The sequence below is a fragment of the Neofelis nebulosa genome, chromosome 2 (genome assembly GCF_028018385.1).
Source record: "Neofelis nebulosa isolate mNeoNeb1 chromosome 2, mNeoNeb1.pri, whole genome shotgun sequence".
Taxonomy (NCBI): Eukaryota; Metazoa; Chordata; class Mammalia; order Carnivora; family Felidae; genus Neofelis; species Neofelis nebulosa.
In genome coordinates this window covers 146,280,388-146,304,913 of record NC_080783.1, presented here as the reverse complement: position 1 = coordinate 146,304,913, position 24,526 = coordinate 146,280,388, and the positions used below count along the sequence as shown (strand labels likewise).

General features: G+C 41.0%; 1 protein-coding gene across 1 annotated transcript in view; it reads left to right on the top strand.

The window, feature by feature from the left end:
• The first annotated feature begins 770 nt into the window (after positions 1-770).
• LRRC8C (leucine rich repeat containing 8 VRAC subunit C) overlaps positions 771-24,526 on the top strand; it is an 82,140-nt gene continuing 58,384 nt past the window's right edge. The window contains exon 1 of the mRNA XM_058716650.1: positions 771-1,066. The gene's annotated coding sequence lies outside the window, so the exon portion shown is untranslated. The remainder of the gene's footprint in view (positions 1,067-24,526) is intronic.

The following is a 24,526-nucleotide window of genomic DNA, read 5'->3' as shown; positions in this document are numbered from 1 at the left end:
CCCCTCCCCCATACTCTTTAGACAACAGGTGGTTTTGACGAGTACCGTCAACTCTTCTATACACAGCTCACAATTGTAGGCGGAGCGCTCAATTTCAGCGTCCCTAGAACCTACTGCTGAGAGACAGGGGAGCCCAGCTGTCAGTGTCCAGGAACATGGGGGTTCCTGCTGGAGAGGAGCCGGGTGTCCTGGGGCTCGTGGGCTTCATGGTGCACGGATACGAGCTTTAACCTTTCTCCTCCGTCTCCCTCAGTGCGCCCCTTCCCATTCTTGTGTTCTTATGGGGTCCTTCTGTTGTCACGAGGGGGCGGGAGACGAGGAGGAGGGATTATCTCTACCTAGACCCCAGTCTAGCAGGGGAGTTGCCAGAAGGGCTATTTTTAGTGGTAGCTGCTCCCCTCTAACACCCAGGGGAGGAGCTGCGGCAGTGGAGTGGCCACAGAGCGCAGAAGAGCCTCGGTTTCCCGCGCCCAGTTAGCGATGGGGGAGGTATTAGACGCAGCCCGCTCCCCGGGCAGAGGCCGCCAGGTGGCCGCCTCGGAGGCCGGAGCGGCCCCGCGGGAGAGCGCGGGAGGGTTCGTTTCCCACTTGGAGAAGAAAGCCTCCGGCGGCCGGCGGCAGCCTTGCCGACCAGTCCCGGCGCGGGGTGGTCTCCGCAGGGGAGGAAGTTCCCGGGCACGGCGGCCTGCGTCACAGCGGGGCTGGGACCGCGGGGCGGGCGGCGGCGGGCGGCGGCGGCGACCCCGGGGCCGGGCGCTGGGCGGCGCTGGCTGCCGCTGGCCCGGCTGCGCGCGGGGCGGCGCTGGAGGCGGCTCCGTCCGCGGCCGGGGAGGCGGAGGGGAGGAGGGCTGCGGGGCTGGGGCGGTAGCTGCGTCCCGGCTCGGAGCCCGCGAACAGGACGAGGAGGAAGACGCCGCCGTGGCCGCGGCCGCAGTGCTCCGGGCGCCACTCGCCCCGAGCAGCGGCCCCGCCGACGACCCCGCTGCCGCTGGCCGCCGCTGAGTCCGACCGGGAGACCGCTCCCCGCTCCCCAGAGCCCTCCCCGCCGGCACCCTTGCGCCCAGAGGTAAGGGCGGGGACCGCGGAGGGATGGAGAGGGGCGGCCCGCCGAGGACCGCGGGGCTCGGTCCGCTAGGTGCGCGGGAGCCACCGCTCGCCCCGCCTCGCTCGCGTCCCTGACTGCTCCCGCTCTCGGGCGCGCAGAATATGTGGTCGCCTGCCCACTGTGTGGTCCTTGGAGCCACCCGCTGCCAGGGCTCGGGGACCCGCCAGCCCCTACCCCACCCATCCCACGCCAGCCCCAGCGGCGGGGCCGGGGACCCCAGCCTGGCGCCGAGCACAGAGCGGCCGCCGCAGGTCCTGCGGACTTGGTGGGGGGTGGGGGCACCGGGGGTGGAGGACGAGGAGGAAAGGCGGCCACCACCGGGGCGGTCGTCCTTCTTCCCTACCTGGAAACCTCCGGAGACCGCACAGCCTGGCCCTTCTGGTCGCTCTCCCCAAGCCCCTGAAGTTAGCACTTTCAGGGAGAGCAGTCTGATGGTGTCCAACGCGAACGAGAGCGCGGCGCCTGCCCCTTTGCGGGACCGGAGGGGAGAGAGGGTTTAGCCGGATCCGGAGGGCCAGGTGTCTAGGCCGGCGGTTGAGACCCAAGCCAGGGTCGCCGGTCCTTCCCCTCCCAGCAGAGAGGTGGTTAGGGATGGAGTTAGCAACACCGGAACCTTAGGATGTGCTCTGTAGACTCCAATTCCTTTCTTTGCTGCTCAGACAGTTCTTTCCTCCCCCACCTTACGCCTGCCGGTGTGCATCAGATTATAGTTCCTTCAAAAGCTCACACCTTACCTAGCTCTGAATAACCACAGACACCCAGCCCACGTCCCAGGACGGATATTTCAAAGTGTGAAGACCAAACTTAACTTGGTTTCAGATTCTTTTTAAGCATTTGAAACTCGGCAAACCAGTTAGGAAAACACCTGCAAGTCCCCATCCTCCTTAAAGTAAAAAAAAAAAAATAAGAATCTTTGTGGGAGTGCAAATGCTGGACAAGGGGAGGCTTGAGTGACCTTATTTGTCGCAGCTTTATGGAGGAGGAATTAGTCACATACCTCTTATAATGTAAGAAATGGAGCCTCAACCAATGGGCACATTTCCAGACAGGTATGGAGTGGTGTCCTAAGGCATCCATGAGGCTACTTCATGGACAATTCAGGAAAATGGCATCTAGATGGGACAGGAGGCAAAGTGATGGTAACCCTCTTGTTTAGCACAACACTGCAAAATCACTCTTATGTGTGTATACATTTTTTTCTTCATTTTTTAATTATTTTTGTAAACCCAAAATGTAAGTTGAACTTCCCCAAATTTGCTCAGATCGATAAACCATGTGCTGGATGTGTGGACACAGATGTATACAACTCTAATCTAGTATTTGCATTTCTTCTGACTTGCTCAAATAGTGAAGACCAAGAGTGTAACCCCGATTTACTTTGGAGTGATTCATTTAAATCCTGTCTTGAGGTCAGTTTGTTTTTGAGGGGTGGGACCAGCTTTGCAAGAATGTATATTTTTTGATGGTTCGCATGATGGATTGACCACAAATCAGTCCTACCGATTTAACAATGGTATCAGAGATAGCAAGCACGTTTAACGATTTCTTAGTAACAAAATTATCAAAGTCTTTGTTAACAGTACTATTCTCTTATTTCCCAGATTGACTAAGTACTTTGTTTAATGGCATGTTTTAGAAGGGAATGCTTTGGGGGGGGGGGGGGAACTTTTTAGAGAGCGTAAGGGAAAAGACTGAATGATTTTCCACTTATGTGAAACAATACAAAATTAGCAATTTTTAAAATTCCTGAGGTGCCCAATTTTTACCGAGTTGTTTTTATGATTTTCCAATAGTCTGTAGTATTTTTAAGTTACAGTCACCAATAACATTATAATATAGCCCAAGCTTAGAAGCAAATAGGGTGGAAAGTTATACATATTTTTCCACGCATTGTGTTAATGATTTAATATGGTACATTGCTATAGTGTAGCTGCTCTGGGTACCTAACATACACTATACTCAGATTCTTACAACAAATGTTTAGGGAGATGGTGACTGTCTACATTTTACAGAAGAGAGTTTGTGACTTGCCCAAGACCAGAGAGCTAACTTAATGCCTGAATGAGGCCAACTCTCCTTAGCCTTAATGATGTACTTTTCTATTATCCAAAGCAGCCTTTCTTATTTCTACATAAATTTACTGTTAATTTCCCGTAATGACTATATGAGGAAACTGAGATTGAAGAAGTAAAATCACCTGTCCATGGTTTTCCATGTAACTAGTATAGAGTAGACTTCAAATTTGGAATCCAGGGCCTTCTGTTTCTCAAACCTGTGTTCCTGCCATTGATCTCTATTGCATGACTGATTAAGAACTTAAGGAAACATTTTACTCTTTTTCATCAGCTGTTCTCATCCACTTGACAATGATGTTCTCAGATAGGCTGCAATACACTCTCAAGTTTTTATATTCCATCCCTGAAGTGCAGGCTGTATCTCCAGCCCTAGATCACTATATGAAATGCACCCATAACCAATGAGGGTGACATTACTATGGAAGTATCCTTGAATCCACTTAATTTTTCTTAAAATATAAATCAGTCTAGATTGGCATGGGGGAAAGAGCATGGCCTCAAGATGGGAAAAGCTGGCCAAAAATTTGGCTCTGCTATCAAGGAGGAGTGTAAACTAATTCATGCCGTGGAACTTTTCTGAGCCCCAGGTTCCTTATGTATAATGAGGTAATAAAACCTGCTTAGTTGGATTATTTTGTGGACTAAGTGTAACAATCCATATAAAGGACAGCTCCTGTCACCTGGTAGGTGTTCAGTAAGTGGTAAGGATTAACACCCCTGTATCCTAGCACTGATTGAAATTTCTGCTGTATTTAACTCCATGTATATTTTACATGCACCTAGTGATTAGTCATTGCTATCAGTGATTCATTCTTTAACTATACAAATATCTAATCAAGTGTTTAGCATCTTTAACTTTTGAATCACATCCTTTTTTTGTAGTCCTGACTTAAAAACATTTGCTCACCTAACGCAGTTTTTTCTTTGCTCCATTCTGCATATTTTTTTTTAGAACTTCACTAGCCATATTTCAGTGAGTTGGAATTTGTAATTTTTGGCAAACACACTTTCCTGTTTTCTGCCTCTCCTGATTTCTCAGCCTTGCTTATCACTCAAGGCACCATGACAATCCCAGTATCTTCCTACCACATACCTCACCCTTGACCAGATCTCTACTAGCTGTATTTTCTTCAAGGCCCAGCCTAAATGCTGCCTCCTTCCTGAGCCCATATACCTCCCATTGCAAATCCTTTCTCAGTTGAGGGCACCTGGGTGATTCAGTCGGTTAAGCGTCCGACTCTTGATTTCAGCTCAGGTCATGATCTCATGGGAGAGTGGGGCTCTGAAGTCATTCTTGGCTTTCTCGTGTTCTGCTCCTTGCTCCAGTTCCCTGGGGATCATAGACTGGGCTTCTGGTGTTCAGTCTCAGAAGCCACAAGCATTAGAGGAGCTTGGCTTCTTTGTATATTGACTTCTTTCAGCATCTGGAGCTCATCGGCTCTGTACGCTCCCTTCCCCTCAAACAACTCATCCTCATCACCTGTAGCTTTTGCTTTGACTATAGTGTTCTTTTTCCTTTCCTTCACCCTCAAACTTCCAGTAATATATTTATTTTTCAGCATCTTTTCTCTTGATTTTTGGAGCTGCACTGAAGCCTCCCTCAGGGCAGAGGCCATATCTGCCTTGTGCACGTCTGTATCCACAGCACCTGCACAGTGCCTGAGACATAGCTGCTCAAGATATAGTCACGGGATAAGTATATGGTATATGTGACAGGAACATTTCTAACCTACCAGCTGGGGATGTATCTTTTCCCCTTTCTATTGCTTTAAATTCTGATTATGAAATTTGATAGTGTAACTAGAAGTTATCCTTCTTAGGGTCATGAAATATGTATATGGAAATACTTCTATGTGTGATTGGAAATTAGGAGCAAAATATGAAGTCAGGACTCCAAAATAAATCCTGGACAAATGTCACTAAATAAGCTAAATATATGAAAGGTCATGAGTCCTATGAGTTCATTCTGTGTATTTGAAGACCTTGTCGCATCAATACAAATTAAGTAGTCTTTCTTAAATATTGTTGAGGCTTAGACAATTGAAGCCACTTTAAATATGGTTTGGTTTTTTTTTTTTTTTGAAATGGGCAAAATATAATCCAACTTCTGGAAAAAAATATTATAGAGGATTAATCTAATAACACCTTGATTTTTTCAAAATAACTGTGAGAATAGCTTCATTAGGAAAACACCATCAGGCTAATTTGTATTATTTCCCTTGACCTTAGGCCCAGGATAATGTTATTATCAGCAAAGTTAGGAAATACTGTCCAGCATACACAACTTTGTAGTTAATGCAAAGCTATGTGGATCTGTGTAATCAGAGAGTGGTTAAAGTTGAGGAGCTAGCCGGAGGTATGTCTAGGTTTTGGATCGGAGTTGAGGGCTTAGGCATTTTATCTACGAATCTGGATGGCATAACAGAAAACATGTATCTGATATTTCTTTAAATGGCTCCATGGTGAATAGAGTAGCTTGGTGTTGAAGCAAGGATTGGAAATGAGCTTGGCAAAATTAAAATAAAAGGAAATAGTCAAAAATAAGCAATAAAATATACTTAAGGAAAGCATACGATTATATCTTGAAGAACAATAAACGAGCCTACCATACGAATATGCCAGAGTTTTGTTTGGGTATGTTCATTTCTGTATCACCAGTATTTAGAATAGTGTATTTGTTAACGTTTTATTTTAGTCTGACATATAAGAAAAAAGGTTTCTGGTATGTCAGCTTGAAAATTCATTCTTATTAAGGCCATTTTATAAAAGTAATGGATGGTCAGATACAATTGTGAGACCAAATACAAAATGTGCGTTAAAGGTTACTAGACTCTTGACTTACAGTCAGCAATTAACTGGGTCACTGGGTAGCTGGTTTCCAAGCATAAGTCTTATCCCCACTCCACATTATACAGGAGGCTAGCAAATGCAATAATGATGAAAAAATTAAAGACATAAAAGATTAGAAAGGATGTAGCAAAAATATCTCTCCCTATAAACTTTGTGATTAGAAATTAGGATTCCAGAGGCACCTGGGTGGCTCAGTTGGTTGTGTCTGACTCTTGACTTCAGCTCAGGTCATGATCTCATGGTTCATGAGTTCAAGCCCAGCGTCAGGCTCTGCATGACAGTGCAGAGCCTGCTTGGGATTCTCTCTGTCTCCCTCTCCCCCACCCCTGCTCATGCTCTCTTTCTCTCAAAAAAATAAAGAAAGAAGAGAAGATTCCATAATCTAAGGAATCTACAAAGCAGCCACTAACAATAAGTGCCCCACTAATCTCTAACTGAATTGCAGGTATTCAAAATTTACCAAAAAAGCTTAGAAGTAAATATGTTGTCAGTCACTATTTCAGTCAGCCCTTGTACGTAAACATGTAGATGATTTTACTTGTCCTGAGAGTGTACCTAACATTATAGTCACATTAATAACATTTTACCTATCAGGACGCCTGGGTGGTTTAGTCGGTTGAGCTTCCGACTCTTGATTTGTGCTCAGGTCATGATCCTAGAGTTGTGGGATCAAGTCCTGTGTTGAGCTTCATGCTGAGCGTGGAGCCTGCTTGAGATTCTTTCTCTCTCCCTCTCCCTGACTCATGCTCTCTCTGTCTCTAAAATAATTTTTTTTTAAATAACATCTTACCTATTGACTTTTTTTTCTGCTTGATAGCTTTCCCCATAATGTGATTGCAATAAACAGAGCAGCCTACTGTTGACCTAATTAAGGATTTAGGGAGCAAATCAATTAAAGCTAATGATTGCTAGCATCTCTATTACTTATGAATGCCATAATCTGGCTTGTAGGAGAGGGAGCAAACCGTTGATGCCACCTGGATACTGTCTAGTGTGTATCACATATGTCCTGAGTATAAAAAATCTTTTCTTGGGGCGCCTGGGTGGCGCAGTCGGTTAAGCGGCCGACTTCAGCCAGGTCACGATCTCGCGTCTGTGAGTTCGAGCCCCGCGTCGGGCTCTGTGCTGACAGCTCGGAGCCTGGAGCCTGTTTCCAATTCTGTGTCTCCCTCTCTCTCTGCCCCTCCCCCGTTCATGCTCTGTGTCTCTCTGTCCCAAAAATAAATAAAAAACATTGAAAAAAAAATTTTTTTTAAAAATAAAATAAAATAAAATTAAAAAAATAAATAAATAAATAAAAAATCTTTTCTTTATTGCTTCAAATTTGGAACATAATCTTAAAAGAACAATTATAAAATGTCATATAAGAATACAGATGCTCAGTGACAAGAGAAGCCATATTTTTTTTTAATTTTTTTTTAATTTTTTAATATATGAAATTTACTGTCAAATTGGTTTCCATACAACACCCAGTGCTCATCCCAAAAGGTGCCCTCCTCAATACCCATCACCCACCCTGCCCTCCCTCCCACCCCCCATCAACCCTCAGTTTGTTCTCAGTTTTTAACAGTCTCTTATGCTTTGGCTCTCTCCCACTCTAACCTCTTTTTTTTTTTTCCTTCCCCTCCCCCATGGGTTTCTGTTACGTTTCTCAGGATCCACATAAGAGTGAAACCATATGGTATCTGTCTTTCTCTGTATGGCTTATTTCACTTAGCATCACACTCTCCAGTTCCATCCACGTTGCTACAAAAGGCCATATTTCATTCTTTCTCATTGCCACGTAGTATTCCGTTGAGTATATAAACCACAATTTCTTTATAAGAGAAGCCATATTGTTGGTAGTCGTATTTACTAACAACTAAATCGGAAAGTTATACAACATGTCAGAATTTTAATATCTCTAGAGGCCAGGAATCTCTTATTACTCCACTTGTTTGCTTTCAGTTATTTATAATTTAGGAATACCAAAAAGCAGTACAAAAGCAAAAAAGCTAATTGCCCCTTTTGAAATAATACATGGGGCTGGGTGAAGAAAAAAATAACTTGCTATCCGGGTAGGATATATAAGCAAATGATTTTACAGCCTCATACTGAGAAAAGGTCATCTCAAAACTAATTTTTCTTTCGGGGCACCTGGGTGGCTGAGTCAGTTAAGTGTTCAACTCTTGATTTCGGCTCAAGTCATGATCTCATGATTGAGCATGGAGCTTGCTTGCAATTCTTTCTCTCTCACTCTGTCTCCCCTCCCCCCATAAATAAATAAACTTTAAATGATAATAATTATTTTTCTTTCTCAGTTATCAGTTATCTATTAAGCTCTTTTAAAAAATAATTGTATCTCAGTATATGTTATTTATCATATAAATCGCATAAGCTAAGCGCTGGGGATGACAGTATTTAAAATGGGAAACTTTACTTTTTGAGATAAAATTAACTTTATAAAGCGTGTTATAAAACAGTGTTTATAATCATTATTTGAATGTTATGAAGAATAAATTATGTTTGTATATATGATATGTAAATTTAAATTATCACGATAGTACTTTGTCAAAGATTATTCATTATCTAATTGTTTTTAATGTTCGTTTATTTTGAGAGAGAGCACATGTATGCACATGTGTGTGTACAGGGAAGGGGCAGAGAGAGACAATCCCAGGTAGGCTTCATGCTAGATCTCATGCAGCTCAGAGCCTGCAGCCTGCTTCAGATTCTGTGTCTCTCTCTCTATGCCCCTCCCCTACTCGCACTCTGCCTCTCTCGCTCAAAAATAAATAAACATTAAAAAAAATTAAAAAATATATATATATATCAAAGAAATACAACATCCATTGTTTCACATTATTGTAGGATTGCCTAAAATTTACAACCATCATTAGAGAAATAGTTATAATGGTTGTATGAATAGTTATACCATTGAATGGTTATAATTCAATTTTGAACATATCTACAAGCACTTAAACTTTTAGTGTAAATAATGATCTGATCTGTGAGATAAATACAAGGAATTTAGTAACTTCCAATTAAATATACATCTTATCAGAGAACGTATCAATCATGCATAAGCTAAAATACATTTTAACACCTTTATTGAGATATGTTGTATACTATAATACTTGCTTAAAGTATACAATTCAGTGGTTTTTACAGTTAGAGAATTCTTCAGTATAATCTAATTTTACAACATTTTCATCACTCCCAAAAGAAACCTGTACCTATTGGCTATCACTCCCCACTGTACCCTCCCACTTCTCTTCCTCCTGAGCTGTCGAAAGACACCAATCTCTTTTCTATATCTATAGATTTGCCTATTGTGCACACATTTCATGTAAATGGTATCCTACAATATGTGATCTTTTGTGAGTGTCTTCTTTCATTTAGCATACATTTGAGGTTTATCCATGTTGTAATATCTATCAGTAGTCCTTGCCTTTGTACTGCCAAACAATATTGTATAGATATGCCATATTTTCTTTACCCATTTATCAGTTGCTAGACATTTAGGTTGTTCTGAGAAATACTCCTATGAATGTTCGTATACAAGTTTCTGTGTGGACATAGGTTTTCATTTCTCTGTTGGATAGATGCATGTAGAAATAGAATTGCTGGGTTGTATGCAACTGTGTGTTTAAAATTTTGATGTAAATGAGTTTGTTGTAAATGAGTATAATTTTTGCATCATATCCCAAATTAGAATAAAATCAGGGCTGAGGCATTTAACTGGCTCTTTAATGAAAATTAACAAGATAGTTTAATTTGTCTAAGTATTCATCATCAGAAGTATCCACTGAATTTTGAATTTTAATATAATTCAGCCACAGTTTGCAAAGTACTAGTAAAGTGCAACTAAAATCTCTTTAAATTTTGGAATAACAGTTCTGGTTAAGAAATAGGAAAAGGCTTCTGAAGACTGACTACATAATTATTTGTATATTTTCTGGTTCCTTATCCTTAGTGACCGGGACACCACCCATTAACGCCAAACTTCCCTTTTGTGCATTTTTTTCCTCTTTTTATTGTAGGGTGGAGGGGGATATTTTTCATATTCCCTTAGTCTAGAAGTATGTAAGTGTTTATTAGCTTCTGCCTAAAAAATGTGAACTCCGTTCATTTGAAAGTCTACAGTCTTGTTAGTTTCTCTCTGGAAAGAGGGAAAGTCACCTATGAAAGTAAAATACCTCTCATTGGTTAACATTTTTTTCAGGCACTGCTCTTTTGCATGGGATGGTGATGGAGAGACTATCTTGGTAAATTGGACCCGTTCAGTCTATTTAGTACTATTCTTTTAATTCACTGTCAGACCAAGACCTGGCAGAAATTTCCCCTAACATTTTCTCTTCACACCCTTGTGAAATCACCCAGACAGATTTCCCTTTTCCCTTCCTTTCAAAGTGAATCTATTTGTTTAAACAGGTATTCTCCTAACACACAAAAGACGAACTCCTGCAACCACTGAACCTTCATTCTTAGAGATGTTCTGAGCAAGTGGGAAGCTAATGCCTCATAGGGGCCTAAAGGACTCACTCACCATAAAAGCAGAACACTATAAATAACCACTTCCAGATACAGGCAAATGAACAGAAAACCCCTGAATAAATTCCTACATGCAATTTTAACTTTTAGACAAATGTAAATATATGCACAAACCCACTGCAACCAAGACACAAAATAACTTAAGGCTTCTGTGAATGTTGTCAAAGGATAATTTTCAAAAAGTTGAACATGACTCTTAATATAGAATGAACATGTCGAGGAATTATTCAGGTTCTTAATAAAGAAGCCAGCTGGTTCAAAGAGCATTCAAGGAACTATCTGAAAAAAGAATGTTAGAATAACATTTCTCAGTTAGATACAAAAATTAGGTAGAGTCCTTCAGGGCTATTAAAACACACACACACACACACACACACACACACACACACCAGTGTTTGTTTGTTTGTTTCCTACTGGACAAAAATCTACAAGTCTGGAATTGAATCAGCAATAATTAGCAAGTCAAAGAAAGCTATATTCCCTAAATAACCTTTGGGTGAGCCAGTTAAACAGTTCTTTAATATTACCTTGAAAGAGTGTACTGCCTTCCCTTTGTCTCATTTCTAAGTTTTGGATACTTTGTTTCTTAACAATGCATACGTTTGCTCATCCTCAACTTTCTTTCTAAGGGCTTTGATTGTTCTTAGTAAAACAACAGACATTCAGCCATGGAGTGTGTCAAATACAAAACACTGGCCATAGAAATCCTTAAACTTCAAACATGGAACAGAGACTTTGGGTTCTACCCTTGACTTCTCTTCTAGGGAATCCTTTGTGTCAGTATACCTCTCTAACCTCATTCTGGGGAGGAGTTCTATTTTAACTTCAGCCCCAAGTGCAGTCAATTCTTAGGGCCCAAACTGCTCTCCAGGCTCTCAACTTGGATGACAAGTTATCTAAGTCTCGTAGGGTGAGATTCCTTTCCGATGGCCTTTAGACTTTCACATTGAAGTGCTTAAATTGCAGCAAAAACTCCAAGGCTCAGGAAGAGAAACATACAGGATCTCATTGGCAAACATGCCTTGAGGCTTGATCCAGAGGCTGCCCACAGCTCTGCTTCTTTTGAGTCTCCATTGAAACTTCAAGAACCATTCCACTAGGAATTGGCAAACTGTGACCCATGTAGTTTGAGGTCTGCAACCTGTTTTTATCTGGCTCACTTGCTGAAATTAGTTTCTACGTTTTGGAAGGTTGTTTAAAATTTTTTAAAAAGAATATGCAACACAGATTATATGTGACCTGAAAAGCCTAAATACTTATTGTCTCTCCCTTTATAGAACAAGATTACTTATCTCTTCATTTACTAAAAACAAAAACAAAACAAAACAAAAAAACCCCCGACTTCATTGTTAGTATGTAACAAACTTCTTGAAAGGGAAAAGCTCCCTTGTAGGCTAATTTAAAGATTTGCTCTTGGTAGGGACATTTTATGGGAGAAAAGAATGGTTAGAAAAGCATTAGATTCAACATCAGAAGAAAATAATATTGGTTAAAGGCTACTAAACGTGGTTGACAGCCGGTCAACTGTGTGGGTGGTAACTGATTTCCCAGAACAAGTCTTAATGTCATTAAAGTTCATGAGACTCAACTACTTAAGCATTGTATCGAGAGCACATTTCTTTCTGGGAGGAGGTTGCAAGTTATATCAGACAAACAGATTAGGAACAATTTTTCTTTTACAAGGCAATGTATTGTATATTTTAAAAGCATACCCAGGATGCAGTAAAAGAAAAGCAGACTCTAGGAACCTCTGACGCCACACTAGCTCTTACGGTTTAATTTAGGACTACACAAATAAGCAGGAAGATGAAAAATTTGGAAGGAAGTCAGAAGACCATCACAAAGAGGATTAAATTAAAACATTGAAAAACTGAATCTATGTGGAAAAAATGAAAAGAATTGGGATGTTTCAGCTCAGATTAAGAGGATGAGGAGAAATGTTACAATTACTTCCAAGGGTATAAAGGTGTCTCCAAGTGAGTGTGAAGAGTGATTATACATCTCTTCTCAAAAGAGGTAAAAATTTAATCTGCGGAATGAGGATGACATCAAGACATCAGCCTTTACACGAATTTTCATAAAGGTTGGGTCTTTAAGATACTTTAAAAATAGAGTAGCATTGGGGCTCTCTGTCATGGGTTGAATATGGTCTTGCCTGAAGGCTTAGCCAGATAATCCCTTGAGATCATATATTTTTCATTTAGGACTATATTGGGTGCAAACCACCAGACCTGCTATCCTTTGAGGAGATTAAAAACCAGCCATTATCCCTGAAGACTTACTCTGTGGCAGAGGGGGTAAGATAAACAAATACGTGCATGGCAAAGGTAAGGGACAGTACTACCACAGGGGGACAAGGAATATTTGCATGTATTGAATTATCCAGAAAGGGAAACAATTAAAAATATGGCTCGGAAGGTGAAGACCTGGACTCAGGGATGGAGCCATCCACATCTGAGGAAAGAGCAATCTAGGCAGAGGGAACAGCAGGTACAAAGGTGTATCCTTGGCATGATGGAGGAACAGTGAGAAGGCCAAAGTGAGAGGAGGGCACTGAGCAAGGGGGAGAGTAGTAGTTGTTAAACGAGGATGTTGTAGGCTCGTGGAGTATCTTGTCCACTTCTTCTTAAAAAAAAAAAAATTTATTTTTAAGTAATCTCTACACCCAGTGTAGGGCTTGAACTCACAACCCAGAGATCAAGAGTCACATGCTCCACCGACTGAGCCAGCGAAGAACCCTCCCCTTTTTAAAATATTTATTTTTGGGAGAATGCAAGAAGGGGAGGGAAAGGGTGAGGGGGACAGAGGATCCAAAGTGGGCTTTGCGCAGACAAACAGCAGCCAGCCCGATGTGGGGCTCAAACTCAGGAACCATGTGATCCCAACCTGAGCCAAAGTCATGACACTCAACCCACTGAGCCACCTAGATGCCCCAGCAGCCGCCCCCCCCCCTTTTTTTTAAAGATTTTATTTTTGTCCACTTCTACTCAGGTGAAATGAGGAGCCGTTAGAGGATTGTGAGGAAATGAGGGTCAAAATCCGACTTGACTTTTAAAAGGATCACTCTGGTGGCAGTGTAGAGAAGCCCTTAGCTAATTTTTTGGCCTCAGGGCCTTTCACTCTTAAAATATTATTTGGGAATGCAAGCTGGTGCAGCCACTCTGGAAAACAGTATGGGGGTTCCTCAAAAAAACTAAAAATAGAACTACCCTACGACCCAGCAATTGCACTACTAGGTATTTATCCAAGGGATACAGGTGTACTCTTTCGAAGGGACACATGCACCCCCATGTTTATAGCAGCACTATCAACAATAGCCAAAGTATGGAAAGAGCCCAAATGTCCATCGGTGGATGGATGAATGGATAAAGAAAATGTGGTATGTGTATACACACACACACACACACACACACACTGGAGTATTACTCCGCAATCAAAAAGAATGAAATCTTGCCATTTGCAACTACGTGGATGGAACTAGAGGGTATTAAGCTAAGTGAAATTAGAGAAAGACAAATATCATATGACTTCACTCATATGAGGACTCTAAGAGACAAAACAGATGAACATAAGGGAAGGGAAACTAATATAAAAACAGGGAGGGGGACAACACAGAAGAGACTCATAAATATGGAGAACAAACTGAGGGTTTCTGGAGGAGGTGTGGGAGGGAGGATGGGCTAAATGGGTAAGGGGCACTAAGGAATCTACTCCTGAAATCATTGTTGCACTATATGCTGACTAATTTGGATGTAAATTTTAAAAAATAAAATGAAGTTATGAAGCAAATCATGGAGACCCTGATAGGAATCCAGGACTCCAAGCTCATAGGCCAGGGTTCTGTCCTCTTCATCAGTAGCTACCAAACATATGAAGGGTATGGATTGTTAAAAGCACAGATTTCTCTTAACTCTTAACTCTAGAGAACAAACTGACGGTTACCAGAGGGGAAGTGGATGGGGGGATGGGTGAAATAGGTGATGGGGATTAAAGACTACACTTTTCATGATGAGCACTGAATAATGTATAGAATTGTTGAATTGCTATATTGTACACCTTAAATTAATATAACACTGTATGTTAACTATATTGGAATTTAAAAGCTTAATTAAAAAGTGGAAAAAAATTTTAAAAATTATTGAAATTTTTATATAGTTAAAAAATTATATAAAGACAAAGAGCTTTGTGTGGTTTATATCTGTAGATATTTACCATAGTAGGAATTTAAAACTAAGTTTTTATTTTAAAATAACATTAATAAAGCCACTACATGTTAACACAGAGAACATTTTCTAATGAAAATAACTATATTTTCACCCAAAAAAGAGAAAATGACAGTGTTTACATTTTTACAATTTCCTCAGTGTCTGACATTCAGTCTGTTCACTATCGCATGTCATGTAGCTTCTAGAAAACTCCCTTGTATACTCATGAGAAAATGAGAATTAAAAAAGCAGGTAATGTGTAGTATTCTTTGAACTTACTGATTTCCTGAAAAGGCACACTTTGAGAAACAGAGGCAGAGAAGAGACTAGGTTATAGGAGGCAAGCAGGTAAGCACGGAGACTATTAGGAAGCTGTTGCAGTAAACCACATGAGATCTGCTGGTGGCCCAGGTCCTAGCAATAAGTGTAATGAGAAATGTTCCTATTCTGGAGATACTGTAAAGGTGGGACCGGTAGGTTTGCAGACACAATAGACCTGGATTTGAGAGAATAAAGTCAGAATTCAAGGTTTTGGACCAGAGGAACTGAAATGTAGAAGATGTGGGAAGAGCAGATTTGGGGGTGAAATGAAGGATTGTTGGACTGATTGATTTTGAAATGCCTATTAAACACTCAATGGTAAATGTCAAGTCTGCAGCTGAATATCTAAAGCTGGGATTTAAGAGAGGGATTTTTTAATTGCCTTTACATCCCTCTGTACTTTTTTTGTTTCAAGTTATTATTTAAATTCTAGTTAGTTAACATATAGGGTAATATTGGTTTCAGGAGTAAAATTTAGTGACTTACATACAACACCCAGTGCTTTTCACAAGTGCCTCCTTAAAACCCACCCGTCACCCATCTAGCCCATCCCACCCCCACCTCCCTCCATCAACCCTGCATTTGTTCTTTATAATTAAGAGTCTCATGGTTTGCTTCTCTCTTTTCCCCTTCTCCCCCTATGTACATGTTTTATTTCTTAAATTGCACATGTGAGTGTAAGTTTTCTGAACATTTCAGAGTCTAAAATCTATTATTTATTCTACTCTCAGAATTGAAAGTTAGTTTGGCTGGATACTGAATTCTAAATTAACAATTACTTTTGAGGGCACCAGGTAGCTCAGTCAGTTAAGCATCGGACTCTTGATCTCAGCTCAGGTCTTGATCTCAGGGTTGTGAGTTCGAGCCCTGCATTCAAAACAACAACAAAAGGGGCACCTGGGTGGCGCAGTCGGTTAAGCGTCCGACTTCAGCCAGGTCACGATCTCGCGGTCCGTGAGTTCGAGCCCCGCGTCAGGCTCTGGGCTGATGGCTCGGAGCCTGGGGCCTGTTTCCGATTCTGTGTCTCCCTCTCTCTCTCTGCCCCTCCCCCGTTCATGCTCTGTCTCTCTCTGTCCCAAAAATAAATAAAAAACGTTGAAAAAAATTAAAAAAAAAAAAAACAACAACAAAAAACTATTTCACTAAGAATTCTAAAGTTGTTTTTTTTTTAACCATTATCTTCTGGTGTTCAGTGTTGTTACTGAAAATTCTTATGCTGATTTGAATTTTGTTTCTTTGTATGTACCCTCTAACCTCCTCTCTCACAGAAGCTTTTAGGATCTTCTCTTTATGCCTAAAGTTCTGAAATCTCATGATGGCACAGGTATTTATATGCATTCATTGTGCTGGACACTTTAGTCAGCCTTTTTAAATATTGAGTCTCATATCCTGCAGTTTGGGGAAATTTTCTTGCAATAATTCCCTGCTCATTTATCTTTTTACTCTTTACAAATAAGATTTCCATTTTCAGCTATCAGACTCTTTACAAATAAGATTTCTGTTTTCAGCTATCAGATCTGGAATCTATATTTCTGTTTTTTCTTCCCTTTGCCTTTTTGAATTTACAGTGAATTTCCTCCAGTTGCAATCTAACCCTTAGATTGACTTTTTTATTATCTTATTTTTAATTTCCAAGTTTCTTCTGATGTGTTTATGGACACAGTATCTTCTGCTAGTGCTCTGAGAATATTAAATATAGGTTGGAGTCTTTTAAATGTGATCTGTTACAATCTGCTTTGTGTGTTTCTCCTGCTTTTGGTTTTTCTGTGTGTTCATTCACTCTTGATTATGTGTTTAGATCTGTCTTTCAGGTTGGAGGCATTCCCCAGAGATGGCTGGTAATCTGTAATGGTGTGTTCATATTTAATAATGAAGCATAGAAAGCTGTTTAGGAGTACTGCGTAAGTTGTAGAATTTTTCTACCAAAGAGCTTCATAATAGGTGTTAAGATGTAAGCAGCCCTTTTCGGGAAGGCTTCCAGTTAGACGTCATTGTGCCAGGATTACAATACCTCACATCTCACTGCCTTTCAAGATCATGTCTACATCATCTTTATCCCTCATGCAACCCATTAGTCTGTGTGTGTGTGTGTGTGTGTGTGTGTGTGTGTGTGTGTGTGTGTGTTTAATAGTGTGTATTGGCTGAACATATAGGCATGTGGTTCTGTTTTATTATTGTAACAAGCACCAGGGCACTAGGACTGGTCTAATACAGTATAGTCAGGAGTAGAGTTTGGTCTAGAACCTTGAACGTCCAGTCTAATGTTCTTTCTACAAGTAATGCTCTTCATACTGTCCATCAGAGCCTCCCTCAGGATAGAAGAGATTTTTCAGAAATCAGACTTTCAGAATTTCAGCTCGTTTCATAAATCTGGAGTAGAGCCAGAAGCATTGTTTGAAGCACCAAATTTCATTTATTATCTTGTATTTTAACTCTAAAATGCACATTAAACCACACCCTTGTTGGTTTCAATGTGACATTTTCTTTTCATCCAAAATCTTTGAGTAGAGGGACACCTGGGTGGCTCAGTCGGTTAAGCGTCCGACTTCAGTTCAGGTCACGGTTTGTGAGTTCGAGCCCCACGTCGGGCTCTGTGCTGACACCCCGGAGCCTGGAACCTGCTTCCAATTCTGTGTCTCTTTCTCTCTCTCTGCCCCTCCCCCACTTTTGCTCTGTCTCTCTCTGTTTATCAAAAATAAATAAATGTAAAAAAAAATTTTAATCTTTTGAGTGAAGCCTGTGTGCCTGGAAAATATGCCATGTGGAACCTATGACTTCTCACACTCCCTAGCTGGCATGCGTTCACCTCCTCCAGTGTGAGCAGTGTCACATGCAACTAAAGAGTTAAGTTATGAATGCAAGTACTGTCAAAATCTCTGCCTCCTCCATCCCTAATAGTGACAAACAAGAAAGGACATTCTCTCTCATAGTAGGAACACAGTCATGTGGATCTATGATGTCAAGAGTTCATCCTCCACATGTCTTGATGTTCCACTCTTGCTATCGTGTATCCCTCACTGGCATGGTTGAAGATCCTGAATACTAAACCATCATCCCAGCTTAGAAGAGGGGAGGAGGATATGTTAAGGGTAAACTCCTTGCTTTTAAGGACACAACTCAGAATTGACTATTTTTTCTCTTTATATTTCACTGACTAGAACTAAGTCACATGGTCACCCCTGCCTGCAAGGAGGTTGGAACAGGTATTCTCTATTTATGTAAAAAGGAGAGACTAGATATTGGAAGGCAATAAGTGATCTCTCCCACAATGGTACTGCTATCTTATAGCCAAAGGCACAAGGAACATAGAAGCACAGCTGCTGACCATGCTGTAGACCTCAGAAAGGCAGCTGTGTTCGTAGATGACAGCACTCAGACAAACAGCCTTTCCAAAGTGCTGTGTTCTTCACACTAGCAGGTGTAACTACCTGAAGGTGTGGGGTAGGGATGGGCCTTTGTTCTTAAGTTCAGTTACTCAGTTGACCTTATCATTATCATTAAGATCTTCTTAAACTCAAGAGTTTCCTAAAACTCTGTGTCATACTCCAGAGATGCTAGGTGCTGAGTAAGGTCTAGAAGCCACATAGTCTATGGAGGATCTAGCAGATTTGTACACCTGAGACCTCTGCGTTTGCAGATATCTACTTCAAGAACTGGGGCAGGTTGGCATTTTCATGGGGTTTTGTTTCACTATATCATACAACAAGGACAGATAACAAATGGAATTAGAGACGGTTGATTTGAAAAAACTGGCCTTTTTTTTTTAACATTTATTTTTGAGAGACAGAGAGAGACAGAGCATGAGCAGGGGAGGAGCAGAAAGAGGGAGATACAGAATCCAAAGCAGGCCCCAGGCTCTGAGCCATCAGCACAGAGCCCGATGTGGGGCTAGAACCCACAAACTGAGATCATGACCTGAGCCGAAGTCGGACGCCCAACTGACTGAGCCACCCAGGTGCCACAGAAACCGGCCAATCTCGAGGCAAGGGAAAAAATTAGCAAATGTTTTAAAGAGGTCACCACAATTTGGGAGTACTTTTTAGGCACATTCTATGAACATTAGATATAAAGAAACAGAGTAAATAGGATTTTTGAGGATCCAGAATCTTCCCAAGAGAGAAGCCTAGCTAATATTTTCTTAATTAAATAATGAGGTTGATAATTGTCATATTTACTGCCAGGCACTTTTCTAAGTGCACATAATTTAAAGAGGTTGGCACAGAGCTAGATTTCAAACCCACTATGAATTTCTAGCTGTAAAATGTGCATTGTAACCAGTACATCACGTTGAACAAAATGAAAGTAGAGATGACTTTTATTTTTTAGATTAATGTAGTTGTTTATTACTAAACTTAGAGTTCTGGGAATGTAGATGTTCAAAGAGGTAATATATACATATAAGGTAATGACAGGAATATTTTCATTAGTTTTATTGTGGGCATATACTGTTTTGGAATAAGGACTTTATATCACCCTAGATGTGCACAGCAACTGTAATCGCTTCACTGAGAAGGAAATTTATAGAAACTACCTTTAAACTTTATATTAAAATACTATTAAAATCATGCCGGTGTCCTGAGTAGGAGCATATCATATCTTTATATGTCCACCTGAGGATGCTAGTGGGCTCAGTAAGCAGTGGCCATTGTGGTTTAGAAGGAAGATGCTTAATATGACCGCATGCCTCTGCAGAAAATTTTAGGGGGTCTAGTCTGCTATAGAAGAGAAGAAAATTTGACACCCAAACTGGAGCCATGCGCAAAGGACCATATCACATTAGAATTTTTTTTTAATTTTTATTTTTTAATTAGAGAGTGCTTGCACACGCACAAGCAGGAGGTGTGGGCAAAGGGAAAGAGAATCTCAAGCAGGCTCCATGTTCCGCAGGGAGCCTGACTCAAGGCTTGATCTCACTACCCTGGGATCCTGACCTGAGTCGAAATCAAGAGTCGGACACTCAAACAACTGAGCCACCCAGGCACCCCTAGAATATTTTATACACAAAACCAGAGATGTAGGTGAGACAGTAAGGCGTGTTATCAGTGTGAAGGTCAAACATATTTATGGTGAATCTCAGGAATGTAAGCATATGCCTGAGAACATGTTTACATTTACCCAGCTGCATTGAGAGGTTTTTTTTAATCAAAATATGCTATGCTTTCCGAAAGCCCCCTTGTGCCACATCCAAATACAAGCAGAATAGATCCCTTATATGAGGGAACCACAAATCTTGAGAACAGTGGTGTTCCTTGATGTTCTTTGGCCACACTACTGTTTGGTTTAACTAACATTTCTGGTAATGGAATTGCCCAAGTCTCCGGATTAGTTTGCTTAGAATTTTTATGTTTCTGCCAGACCTCTTCCTGTTGACATATTCAAACTGAATCAAAATTATTTGTGTGACATCATAAGCAGTGTATAGCATTGGAAAACAGTCTAAGGGTCTGATATATTAATCTATTTGGGTGTGTTTGCTTGGAAACCTGGAATGAAGCCTATTGTAAAATATATTTGTTTTTAGAATATAATCTAAAAAGTTAGAAAATTTGTAACCTCCATGATGTATTAAAACAGCCATCCACCATCTCACAGCAAGAATTTATTTAGTGGAAGTGAGGAAGGTGGAGGAACACAGTGTTTTAAAAATAGACAGCTATGTCCTCACCTTTAAAAAGATTCTACCTGGGGGTTCCTGGGTGTCTCAGTCAGTTAAGTGTCGGACTCTTGATTTCGGCTCAGGTCATGATCTCAGGGCCGTGAGGTTGAGCCCTGGATTGAGCTTTGCACTGGGCATGAAGCCTGCTTAAGATTCTCTCTCTCTCTCTCTCTCTCTCTCTCTCTCTCTCCCTCTGCCCCTCCTCTGATCTCTCACTCTCTTTAAAAAAAAAAAAAAAAAGATTATACCTAAGCACCATCACTGTTTTTATATTAGAGTCACCTATGAACAGGATTAAAGAAATCCCCATTGTCTTTCTAAAACCAAGCTGTGGGTATAAAAATTGAACCTGTATATTATTCATTATCAAGATGAACGATGTTTATTAAAAATACAGATATGCAGTATGCTGAAAATGGGCACTTTTCTAACAGGAAAATGGACTATCCGTACTCTGACTTAGCTGTTGGATGAAGTAGATTTTACCCTTTAAATTCTTTAAAGTTAAGTGTTTGACCAAGAGACAGAAGAGCTAAGAGTTTTAAAGGCAGGGAGTTAGGAGCCACTGCCAATGGAAAAGCAAAGAGAAATTAAAAGAAAACACACACTAATATAATACACAGAGGATATATTATACCTTGAGTATATTATAAATTTTAAAAAATCTCTGACATTATAATGTAAGTTAATAGGAAATTTTAAGTGATATCACTACCATTTTTAAAGAAATCTTTCTATAGAGGAAAACACCCTTTCTTGCTAACATTTCCAAAATTAAATCTAGAAGGAATTCAACTTTCAATTCTATTGTTTCTGTTGTCCATGGAATGTTAGGTTTAGTGACTTTGAAAAACTGGCTCTAAAAACACATTTCCTAGGTTGTATTGAGGCTTCTCTGCTTACCACTGTGTGATGCCAGGCAGGATATTTAACCTTCCAAAGACTCAGTTTCATCTGTAAGAGCAAGCTAATGGTACCTAGAGCTTCGGAATGTTTGGGGATTAAATAATATGTCACATGTGAAGTGCCAGATACTGTCTAGGTGCACAGTAAACCTTAGCTCATATTATGTTGGAAGTGGAGTTTTCCTTTATACATACAGAGATCTTTGCCAGGTAAGGTCAGTACTCACCGTTATTCTAAAGTAAAACACCTATAAAATAAAAATAGATTGCAGTTCTATTTACAGTTTAAAAGTATCGTCTACATTCAGAGAATGTTCTGGAGAGGCAAATCATCGCCTTTGTGTCATGTAAAACCATTACTGCTCAGACAACCAGGTCAGAGGCGAGGCGTGCCAAGATGAGCTACACTCTGCCCATGCAGGATTTATAGTTGAGAGGGGAGATAGATGGGTGTATAAATAACCCAGGAAGGGGAGTGAAGGAGTGAGCAGAGCAGGTAGGGAAGGTGTTGATCTTGGACTGCGTATAAAATACTCAGCCACAGGCTTCCAAAATAGGACACTGCCCTTATGGTCTAAGACCCTTGCAAACCCAGTAGCATGTATTTCTCATGGGAAGGGGGCTGCAGGGAAAGCCTGTCTGTCTTGATGTGGTGATCCAGGGAGAGAGAGGGTCTGAGGTATGTAGTAACTAAGGACGTGATTAACTTATTCCTTACAGCTATAAAATATAAATTCATAGAGTACTGAAGTCATTTTAAGTTAAGTGAATTCTGCCTTGATAGGCCCAGAGAAAGTTCTGATTTTTCTTTAAGATTGCATCTGATGCTTGGGTTTACGTTTTATCCCAAGAAGAGGAATCAAGATGTTTTCTAGGGGCACCTGGTGGCTCAGTCAGTTAAGTGTTTGACTTCAGCTCATGTCATGATCTCATGGGTTCATGAGTTCGAACCCCACGTCAGGCTCTGGGCTGACATCTCAGAGCCTGGAGGCTGCTTCGGAGTCTGTGTCTTCCTCTCTCTCTGTCCCTCCCCTGCTCGCTCTCTCTCTCTCTCTCTCTCTCTCAAAACTAAATAAACATTTAAAAAATTAAATTAAAAAAAAAAAGACGTTTCTAGAGAGATAGGTCTCAGCCTCAGCTACTCAGCTATTAGAATCACCTGAGAAACTTCATGCCTGGATCTCACTCCAGATATACTGACTTACTTGGACCCAAGTGTTAGTATTTTTAATGCTTTCTAGCTGATTCCAATGTGCAGCCAACATTGAGAGCCACTACTCTACCTACCCAGGGTTTTGTTTTCCCCAAGATGTTCTAATACAATAAGTTTCACAAGGCTGGCTCAGCCCGGATTCTGTGAACAGAGTTTCCTATTGGCAGTTTCCAATTTCATATCAGTCCATGTGTTTGTTTTCCTTTTGGAAACACATACCGTTTTCTGCTGTTTCAGTAAGTGACATTGGCTCAGACCTTAGGCTCTATCTAAGTGGAGCAACAGAGGGCTTTCTCCACTAGCATTCTGCTTCCAGAGAGTCTTACCTATTTTCACATCTCCATGGCATGACCAACTGACAAGTTTTGTTCTAGAGCCTTCTGTTCAATCATTTAATAACAGGTTCTTCTGGTCTGCCCTAAACGTCTCATATAAGCAGTGTGAAAAAAAAAAAAAAGAAGAAGAAAAAAAAAGGAAAAAAAAAAAATAAAATAAAATAAAAAAAATTTTAAAAAAATTAAAAAAAAAAAAGCAGTGTGAAGTCTGTTTTTAAATTTTTTTTAAATTTTTTTTTTTCAACGTTTTTTATTTATTTTTGGGACAGAGAGAGACAGAGCATGAACGGGGGAGGGGCAGAGAGAGAGGGAGACACAGAATCGGAAACAGGCTCCAGACTCCGAGCCATCAGCCCAGAGCCTGACGCGGGGCCTGAACTCACGGACCGCGAGATCGTGACCTGGCTGAAGTCGGACGCTTAACCGACTGCGCCACCCAGGCGCCCCGTGAAGTCTGTTTTTATACACAGAGGTAAAGCATTGTTGTATTTGGTACCTCAGTTTGTCCATATGCTTCCAGGTTCTTGACTCATCTGTTAGACTCATTAATTCCTTTGTTTATCTCTGTTCATGTAATATTTCTGTATAGGTTCTGTTTCCACTACTTTTTCATTCAGCAAATATCTCTTGAGTGACAAATATGGGCCAGACACTCTCCTAGACGTTACAGACAAAATAGTGTCCCAATCAGGCAAAAATTCCTGCCCTCGTGGGACTTATGTTCAAGTGGGGGGAAACAGAAGAGAAACACATAATTAACAAAAATATGTAGTATGTTCAGAGGGGCTAAATGCTATAAAGAAAAATAAGGCAGGACAGGAGGCACGGAGTGCTGGGGTTGGGCCTGGGTTGTGATACTAAATTGGCTTTGCTGTGTTATCCAAGCAAGAGCTGGTGAAGGCTTGGACCAGAGTGGTAGTGACAGAGATGATGAAAACTGGTTGGAATCTGGGTAAGTTTCAGCAGGGCCTAAAGAAGGCCAGGGACTGAGCCAGGCAGATATCACCAAGAGGAGAATTCCAGGTAGAGAGTACTACAAATGCAAAGTCCCTGAGGCAGGAGTTAACCTGGGACGTTCAAGAAGCTGCAAGAAGGACCAGTGCTGCTGGAGCAAAGCGAGAGTCAAGGAAAGAGGGCTCTGATACTGGTATTGGAAGGGGGAGGGGTGCAGATGGCAGGGGACCTAATGGGCTTTTTGTAAAGATATTGACTTCTTTTTTCTCTAAGCGAAATGGAATTCTTAGAGGGTTTTAAGCAGAGGAGAAACCCGGCATTCTAATAGGATCATCTGGCTGCTCCACTGAGACTAATCTGTATGGCTCAGTGGT